We start from the raw sequence: 9,553 nt of genomic DNA, 5'->3' as shown, positions 1-9,553 counted from the left end.
CTGTCTTTGAGAAGGCAATCAGAGCAGTCATATTAATTGTAAAAAGCATAAGGAAGAAGACTTGCCCAATGTGAAGACTTTGGGGAAAAGGATAAAGAGTCTCAGTGATCTGTGGTGGTACTGTGTTCCCCAAAATATTGTGCACCCTAATAAATTTATCTGGGGTCAGAGAACAGACAGCCACTAGATACAGAGGCTAGAAAATGGTGGCACTCACACCTTTAATCCTAGCATTCCAGAGACAGAAATCCCTCTGGATCTCTGTGAGTTCAAGGCCACATTGGAAACAGCCAGGCATGGTGACACACGCCTTTAATCCCAAGAAGTGAGCCTTTAATCCCAGGGAGTGATGGCAGATAGCAGAAAGGCATATAAGGCGTGAAGACCAGGAACCAGAAGCTTTTGGCGGGTTAAGCTTTCAGGCTTTGGAGCAGCAGTTCAGCTGAGATTCATTCTGGATGAGATCTCAGAGGCTTCCAGTCTGAGGAAACAGATCAGCTGAGGAACTGGCGAGGTGAGGTAGCTGTGGCCTGTTCTTCCTCTCTGATCTTCCAGCATTCACCCCAATATCTGGCTCAGGTTTGATTTTATTAATAAAAACTTTTAAGATTCCTGCTACAGTGATCCCCTTCCATTCTACCTTTGGGGTCCTGAAATGAGATTAGAGGGACAGGGTTATGTGCATAGCAGCAGTCCCAGCAAAGTGGTGATTCTGTTCACCACTGACCTATCTTTATCCCCATCTCTCCATCAGAACTTAGTAGCCTACTAAGTTCTTAGAAATGTGTGAAATCTCTTTCAGAGAGGCAGGATCTCTCTGGTACCAGGTTTCAGCCTTTTCATTCTCTCGGTATGAGATTCCTGTGGGGGATTACAGTCTCTTTAGGGCTATTGCTTTAATAGTTCTGTTGTCAGAGTGATGGACATAGTGTCACTTTAGAATATATTCATTCTGGATCCTGTGCACCAGCACAACCTGGAGAGGTAGCCTGACCATAGCATGCCTACAACATTCAAACTTCATGACCTACCCAAGGTTTCACATCCTGTGCTCCTTTTCATTCCGATGAGCCTTCCACACCCTCGTTTGCCTGTACCTTCCCAAATCCCATACCTAGCCTGGGTTCCATTCATTATAGTATATCTCATCCAATATCTACAAGTCTCATAAAAATGGCATCCAGTAGATAATGAGAACAATCAGGACCTTCATCAAAGAATTCAGAGATATTAAAGAAGACAAAAACATTTCATAAACTTAAAAAGAAGGGCAATAAATGCCTGACTGATGCCAAAGAAAACACAAAGATAAATAAATTAATGAAGATATTCCAAGATTTGCAATAAAGAGACAAAATTATTGAAGAGAGCTCAAGCTGAAATTAAGATGAAATTGAAAAACTCAATAACTAAATTAGAAAACTCAGTGGAATATCTTACAGGTAGAGTGATTTAAGATAAAATGTCAAAACTAAAAGATAAAGTAATAAAAGATAAAGTAGGTGCATTAGACCCCACAGGCAAGTAGTATGAAAAAATTAACCAAACAAAACACACAAGGAAGATACATGCAGAAACTATGGGACACAGTGCAAGGACCAAATCCTTGACTTATGACTAGGTAAGAAGGAGACATATCCAAGGTCAATGGCATAGACCAGATCTTCAACAAAACCATAGAAGAAAACTTCCCCAAATTAAAGAAAGACATATACGTGCAAATATAGGAAACATACAAAACACTAAACAGACAGGTCTGTAGCTGGAGAGTTTCTCTCCAGCTCCCACCAAGCCCCAGCAGTCCCGCAACCCATTTATAAAATAAACACACAGATGCTTATATTATTTAAACTGTTTGACCTAATGGCTCAGGCTTCTTGCTAACTGTTCTTACATCTTAAATTAACCCATTTCTATAAATCTATACCTTGCCACATGGCTCGTGGCTTACCAGTATCTTACATGTTGGTATTCATGGCAACGGCTGGCAATGTCTCCTGACTCAGCCTTTCTATTCCCAGAATTTTCTTCTCTGCTTATCCTGCCTATACTTCCTGCCTGGCTACTGGCCAATCAGCATTTTATTTATACAGAGCGATATCCACAGCACAGGTCCAGAAAAAAAAAATCCCCATAGGGCTATAGCTAAAAATATATTATTCCACACAACAAAATTTGTATAGTCTACTCAGCAACTCATGGAGGTTTCTCTAAAATGGATCACATGATCAGACACAAAACAAATCTTAAGTTCTGATAAATTAGAAATAACTATGTTATTATTTCCATGGAGATGAAGCAACACATCACTGAATGATGAGTAGGTCCAAGAAGAAACAAAGAGAGAAACATTTGAAATCCTGAAACTAAATGAAGTGAAAATGCAATGTATAAAACCCTCAGAAACACATTAAAGCAGTCCTAATTGGTAAGTTTGGAGTTCTAAGTGCCTACGTTTTTTTAAAAAATTAGAAAAAAAATGCACAATGCACTCACAAGCAAACAAACAAAAAACCTGACTTAATGATGCAAGTCAAGAATTTTGTAAAAAACAAACAGAAACCCAAGAGATGGAAGGAAACAATAAAAATCAGAGAAGAAATTGTTGAGACCAATACAAAACAAAGCCCCCCCCCCAAAAAAAAAACCCAGTAAGAAAGAATCAAGAGTTCTAAGAACTGTTCGCTTGTTTGTTTCAGAATAAGGTTGACAGATCCATGGTGCAATTAAGTGAAAGAACCGAAGATGAATAGGGAAACATTACAACAGACACCAATGAAATTCAGAATATTATAAGGGCAGATTATAAAACCCTATATTTTATTAAGATAGAAAATCTAAAAGAAATGGACATGGGTCTAGATTTTCCAAACTACTATCATTAGACTGACAATAGTTCAATAAGTTAAATAAAGTCTTAACAAATAAAGAGATCAAACAGCAATCAAAAGTCTGCAAACTTAAAAAAGAAAAAGCCCAGGTCTAGATGTATTCATAGCAGAATTCTACCAGACTTTTAAAGATCTACAGCCACAATTCTTAAATTATTCAAAAAGAAAGAAAGGAAGAAGAAAGGAAGGAAGGAAAGAAGGAAGGAAGGAAGGGAACAGAAGGAAGGGTCCCAAACTCCTATAAAGCCAGTATTGCTCTAGTACCAAAACCCAGGTAAAAACAAAACGACAGCAACAGAAAATAAATCAAATTTTCTCATGAATATACATGTAAAAATCCCATATGAAGTACTTGTAGTCCAAATACAGATGTATATAAACAAGGTCATCTAGCACATCAGATTGGTTTTATCTCGGAGAAACAGGAATCGTTCAACATATGAAAATCAATAAATTAATAAATTGAATAATGAACTGTCTTAGTTAGAGTTTCTATTGCTGTGAAGAGACACCATGACCATGATAGCTCTTATAAAGGAAAATTATTTAATTGTGGTGGCTTACAGTTGCAGAGGTTTAGTCCATTATCATCATGGTGGACATGGTGCTAGAGAAGGATCTGAGAGTTTTACATCTTGATCCTTAGGCAACAGAAAGTGAACTGTGTCACACTGAGCATAGCTTGACCAAAGGAGACTTCAAAGCCTACCCCCACAGTGACACAATTCTTCCTACAAGGCTACACTCACTCCAACAATCCACACCTCCTAATAGTGCCACTCCCCTTGGGGGCCATTTTCTTTCAAATCATGACATGAACATTAAAACAAAATTTACATGATCGTCTCAATAGATTCAGGAAAGGAATATTAAATTACGTCACAATAGAAGTACTGGAGACAATAGAACTGCAGGGAACATACTCAAAATAAGAAAACCCAGAACCAACATCATCTAAATGGAGGAAAACTCAAAGCAACACCATTAAAATCAGGAACAATATGGTGATGTCAAGTGTTCCCACTTTTTCACCAAAGTGCTTGGAACACTAGCAAGACCAATAAGAAGAAAATTGAAGAGATACAAATAAGAAAAGAAGTCAGTTTTTGTCTATGTGCACGTTGTTAGCATTCAGTCCCACTTCTTGGAATCCTGGCCAATAAGCAGATTGGCCCACCAACATACTGATGTCATCCTATGTTACTGTTCCCCTTAAGAAAGAATTTTTCCCTCTTTGCTCGATCTCTCTCTTCCCTCTCTTGCCAGGAAGTAGCATGCACATCCCTATCTATCTATCTATCTATCTATCTATCTATCTATCTATCTATCTATCTCTCTATCTCTCTTCCCCCCACCAAATGAAACTCTCCTGAGTGCTATCTGCATGGCATCTCTGTCTCTCACCCATTGTGGGGCACCTTTGCCTTCATTTTCTTGCTTCATAGACAATCCTGTAAGTTTATCTACCACTTTCAAAATTTGGGTGTCCTAATTTGAAATTTAAGAACGTATTTTTTTCTGAATGCTCATCATTAAATAACAATTGTTTTTGTTTTACTTATTCAACTATATTGCTTGTGTGTCACATGTGGATAATTTTTTGATCTTGTTACATTCCATTTCATGCTTGCACTTTTCTTTAATCATCTAGCTCCGTTGCTTGTTTACCTCAAATGCCTCAATTATCCTTAATATACATACATTAAAATGTTCAGCAGACCAGAAAGAGGTGAGTGTGTCGAAGTTGGGTCCAGTGTGGGTAGACAGTTTTCATGAGATGAGAAGTCAGTCATTTTGTTGGGGACAGCTCCAACTGTCAACATCTGCCTTTTCTTCTGATGTGTCTTATCTCCAGACAAAACCTCCATTCGGAAAACAGGAATGGCATAGCTTTTAAACCTAGCATTAGATCACAGCTTTTCAGCCTGGCTGTTATACTGTGGCTCCTAAAGAGGATAAGGAAGAAAAGTCGTGTGCTTTTTCAGTTCCCTGTGGCATTGAAGTATTGTCCTTTGTTAGGCTGATCTTCTTTGTGTTCTTGTACTCCACAGTCTGTAGGGAGTAAATCTCCATTTTACTGGTATACATTCATAGCTGAACCATTTTTTTGGCCCGCATGTTCTGTACAGAGGACAAAGTAACCTTTTCACTTGTGTGAAAACTACATAATCTGATCTCCTAAATTCAATAACCTAAATTATGAGCTTTTTTAAACATTTTTTTCAAGAATTTCTTTGTTTCACAGTGGAATTTGAACTTACAGTCAACCAATGTTAGCTTTTGGAAACCTGTGAATAAACTCTGAGTGACCAACATACTAAACATACACTCCTTTAAAACTTTATTATCAACATTAGTTTAGCCACTGAAGAATTCAATTGATATTGCCAAAATTCCATGAGAAAAAGGAACACAGTCCGTAGTTTTATCAATTAAAGAGTTATACAGATCTCTGCGGCTAAGAAAGCTCCCTTCTCCTCTGCCTGGTCCGGCATCCCTCTGCACAAAATTCTCCTTTCTAAATTCTTCCGTCTCTATGAGTGCAATTGCTTATTTTAACACACGGATGATTATTGCCAGAAGCTCACAAGATCTACTTATCTGCCGAGTAAGGAAACAAGGGAAGGTTTAAGCAATTTCTAACCTTTATTTAATTTTCTCTCGTGAGGGAGGAATGGCGGTGTTTCTGAGTGCACCAAGGTCCTCATACAAGGGTTGTATTTTCTTTTGAGGCAGGCATGCCTGACTCTTGTTTGCATTCCCCTGAAGCTCTGGCACAGAGCCTTGAAACTGCAGGCATGTAATAACCACCTGATGAATGAATGAATATGTTTACTCTTTTCTCTCAAATATAATGACTCAATTCATTGGTTCCCTCTTCTGAGCATGCTTTCAGTTATTAAGACATATCTGCTTTACATTCTATGTGGTAGCCAATAAAACAAGATTCATCTGGTGTAATGTTGAACCCAAATTCATAATCTTAAAGTTGTTACAGTAGCACCTTGTTATTTTCATGTGTTCTTCTCTGTTAATCGTTGTTTGTGAGTCTCTGTCTCCACTTCTTTTTAGATACAATTCTGGTAACCTGGAGTTAAGTTGATAATAAAGACTTTTGGAGAGAACTTTTCTACATTGTGGCTAATTGTTCATTATTGTACTTCTGGAGTTCAGCTGGGGCATACTTTTGTTTCTTGAAACATTGAAAGTCTTTAGGATAAGTAAAAAAAATGATGTCATTTTGTGGTTTTACATCGTGGTTTCTGAATTTTTATCCAAAATAAAAAATAAAGAGTAAAGTTTGAAATAAGAAGATAGAATTAGAACCACAATGTTTTCTAGTGGAGAACCTTTCTAATCTAATAATGAAATCAGTAGGAAAAGGGGAGGAATTGGTGCTCATAAAATTTCTCTGTAGCAACTATACAATTATGGTGAGTTTATAAAACGATGTGCTTCCTGGCTTTATAAGAAGCCGTAGCAGTACCGTGAAAGCCAGTCTGTTCCCGTGAGCATGGTAAGCAAGCATGCTGTAAGAGTTTCCTCTTGTAAGCTGCTTACTGTTCACTAGTTGACATTTTCCCAGGCTGTTGAGTTGTGAGAGTTTTTAAAGGACAAGTTGTGGGTTTTTAGGGATTTATAAAAATGGACTTGGGTTGTCTGTAACACATTTAAACTTGGCTTTTTTTTTGGCTTTGTACAAACAAGTAGACCTAATACAAATGAAATTGTATTGGTAAGTATTCTCATGAAACCAGAAACAATTTAAATGAGTCTAGAATACTGAATGAAATTTGGCAGAAAAATATTAGAAGAGAGAACTTTTACATTAAGCATCTGTCTTGTACTTCTCAGCCAGTGTGTCCTAAATGGACATGTCTCCAAGCCTGGAAACCAGATTTGCTGGGCTGCTGGCAGGGGAGTAGACCCAGGTCAGCACCTGGCAGCTGAGCTTCTGCAGAAGAAAACAACTTAGAATGAGTCATAGAAATGGAATCTATTCATATTTAAAATAATTTTCATTCATCATACAAGACTATTTACAGATAACAAAATAGAACAGAACATACATTGTAAAAAAAAACATCTTAGACTTGGAAGCAGAATGTTCTGGGAGTGAAGAAGAAATAAACTTCACACATACATACAAAAACTAGAAGCCAGATTTTGAATTAAATGATAACCTTGTTGAGTGTTTTTAAATATGATTTTTGTACCAAAATTTAAATGCTTTTCAGTATTAGATTGTTTCAATCTTTCTTCAAAGAATTTCCCCTTAAAAGGTAACATGGAGCTTCTAGGGTTTTTTTTAAAACATAATTTATTTATATTTATTTTTATGTGTATGATTTTTTTTGTCTGCACCACATGCATGCCTGGTACCTACGGAGTGAAAAAGAACATCATATGCTCTTGAACTACAGTTAAGGATGGTTCTGAGTCATCAGTGTGTGCTGGGAACTAAACCCAGGTCTGCTGTTAACCACTGAGCCATGTCTCCAGCTCAGCCTCTAGGTTTCTAAAGCCCTCACGGTTTGTTATTTAGGGCTCTTCCGGTCACTGCGACTGCTATGAAAACATAAGATTGCATTATCAATCTGCAGCCTACAGAGCTGGCTGTGCGTGTGTTTATCCTGTGCTGGACAGAGCAGCAGAATAACTCCACACACATAACCTGCTGTATGACGTCACCATGGCTTGAATCCATTCACAGAAAATAATACAGCTAACAGGTTCCTAGACAGAATGCAATTTATAACTGCATCCATGTACCAGAAACCTTTGGAATTTTTGCATATAAATCTTACTTAGTATTATCCAGAAGCTTAACAAGGTATAGCCACAGAAGTGGCTCAAATTTAATACTTTTTTTTTCCTTCTTAAATAAAGACAGTTTCTCAACATATTGCTACAGTCAACAGAAATCAGTGATTTCTGGAGTGATCTTAAGTGCTGACCCACTTCAGAGGGGAGAGGGCATCCACTAGGCACCTCTTTGATTAATCTTGGTCTGATTTATTTTTTACAGTAGTGTGAGAATCTGTACCATTTATAATATATAGAATGTATTCTATTATTGTATTTTCTCATAATATATTCTAAATATTATAAATGGTACAGTTTCCAAATTTAACTAAGAAATCAAGGTATCAGTTCCAGTTGTGAAATTAATGTGTGGGTGATTTGACGTGACAGAGTAACACCATAGTGAGACACAGGTACTCTCATAGAATCACCCAGCAAAGTGACCTAAGTCCACGCAGTTCCCGCCTGGCCGAGTGTTGCTGAGGCTTTCAAGGGTACAGCTTTATAAAAGAAATCTGAAGTGACTTTTTGTTGTATAGTTGGAATAAAGTTGTATTTTGGCTTATGACAGCATGAAGAGTGTGCCATGAAGAGTGAGGCATGGTCTTCCTCATCAGGCTCTGCTGACACAATTTGCCATCATTGATGCTTCCGTTAATCCCTGCAAGTTTTATCAACAACAGCATCTCCTTTAGGGATGTGGTGCTCTGTGAAAGATGAGGTGGCTGTGAGACCACATTTTATGCCTCAAGATGTTCTGTCTCTGTGATGAAATCTCATCAGGTAGTGGCTTTTATTACCTCCCATGCCCTGGACGCATGGCAAGCTCAGAGCCACACCAGGGCCTTTCCACATGACTGTCACTGAGCAAATATTTGAGGTGGAGTTGAGCCATGAGTTTAAAACTGTTTAACAATATTCAATCTTTTCACAGAAGAGCCTGAAAGGGACATGATATTTTTGTAAGAAACAGAAGCACAGTGGGACCCAGCACATCCCTTTCTGGTTCCATTAGTTCAGTTGTAGTAATCCAAACTGCTTTGAATGCCAGCTGCAGGGGAAATTTTATTTTATTTTAGAGCTCACATTGTGCTCATTTTTAATTCTTTTTTTTTGTTTATTTTGAGATTATATTTTAATTACAACATTTCTCCATTCTCTTTTCTTCCTCCAAACCTTCCCATATACCCTTCCCATACTCCTTCAAATGCATGGTCTCTCATTTCATCAGCTATAATTACATGCACGTATGTATTTTGTATAGACATATATATTCTCAATTACAACCTGTCGAGTCCATATAATGTAATTTGCATATCTATGTTTTCAGGGCTGACTGCTTGGCACTGGACAACCAGTTGCTGTGCTCTTCCTTAGGGAGGGCCACCTCTCTCGCTCACAGCTTTACCCGGTTACTTATAGTAGTTCTTTCTGTCAAGCTGAGGCCTCATGGACTTTTCCACAAGGAGAGAATTTTTTTGATCAAGTGTGAGATTCACTTTAACTCTAACTCTGGTCTAACTCCAGCTCTATACCTTTCAGTCACATACTAGATTAGAAATTGACAGACTGGTTTTCACACTGTCCATATAAAGAGTAAGGATGTGGGCTCTCCTGGAATAAAACAAATGCTTTCTTTGGCTTAATTTGTGGTTCAGGGTAAGATTTACTCACGCTGCCTAACTTCAAGTTATTTATTTGTTTGTTATTTACTTCTGCTTGGAATTTAAAAAGGGCTTGTACGTTATCCCTGGGCCCCAATTTATTACATTTTCTAAGACAAACTTTCCCTCATTTTTTTCCCCTCTCTGCATGGGAAAAATATGAATGAATGATATGTATATAATAGCAACCAC

This window comes from Peromyscus californicus, unplaced genomic scaffold, assembly GCF_007827085.1.
Source record: "Peromyscus californicus insignis strain IS unplaced genomic scaffold, ASM782708v3 Scaffold_11__1_contigs__length_118956290, whole genome shotgun sequence".
In the NCBI taxonomy this organism is placed as follows: domain Eukaryota; kingdom Metazoa; phylum Chordata; class Mammalia; order Rodentia; family Cricetidae; genus Peromyscus; species Peromyscus californicus.
The sequence above is the reverse complement of the archived record's forward strand: the minus strand, read 5'-3'. Positions refer to the sequence as shown.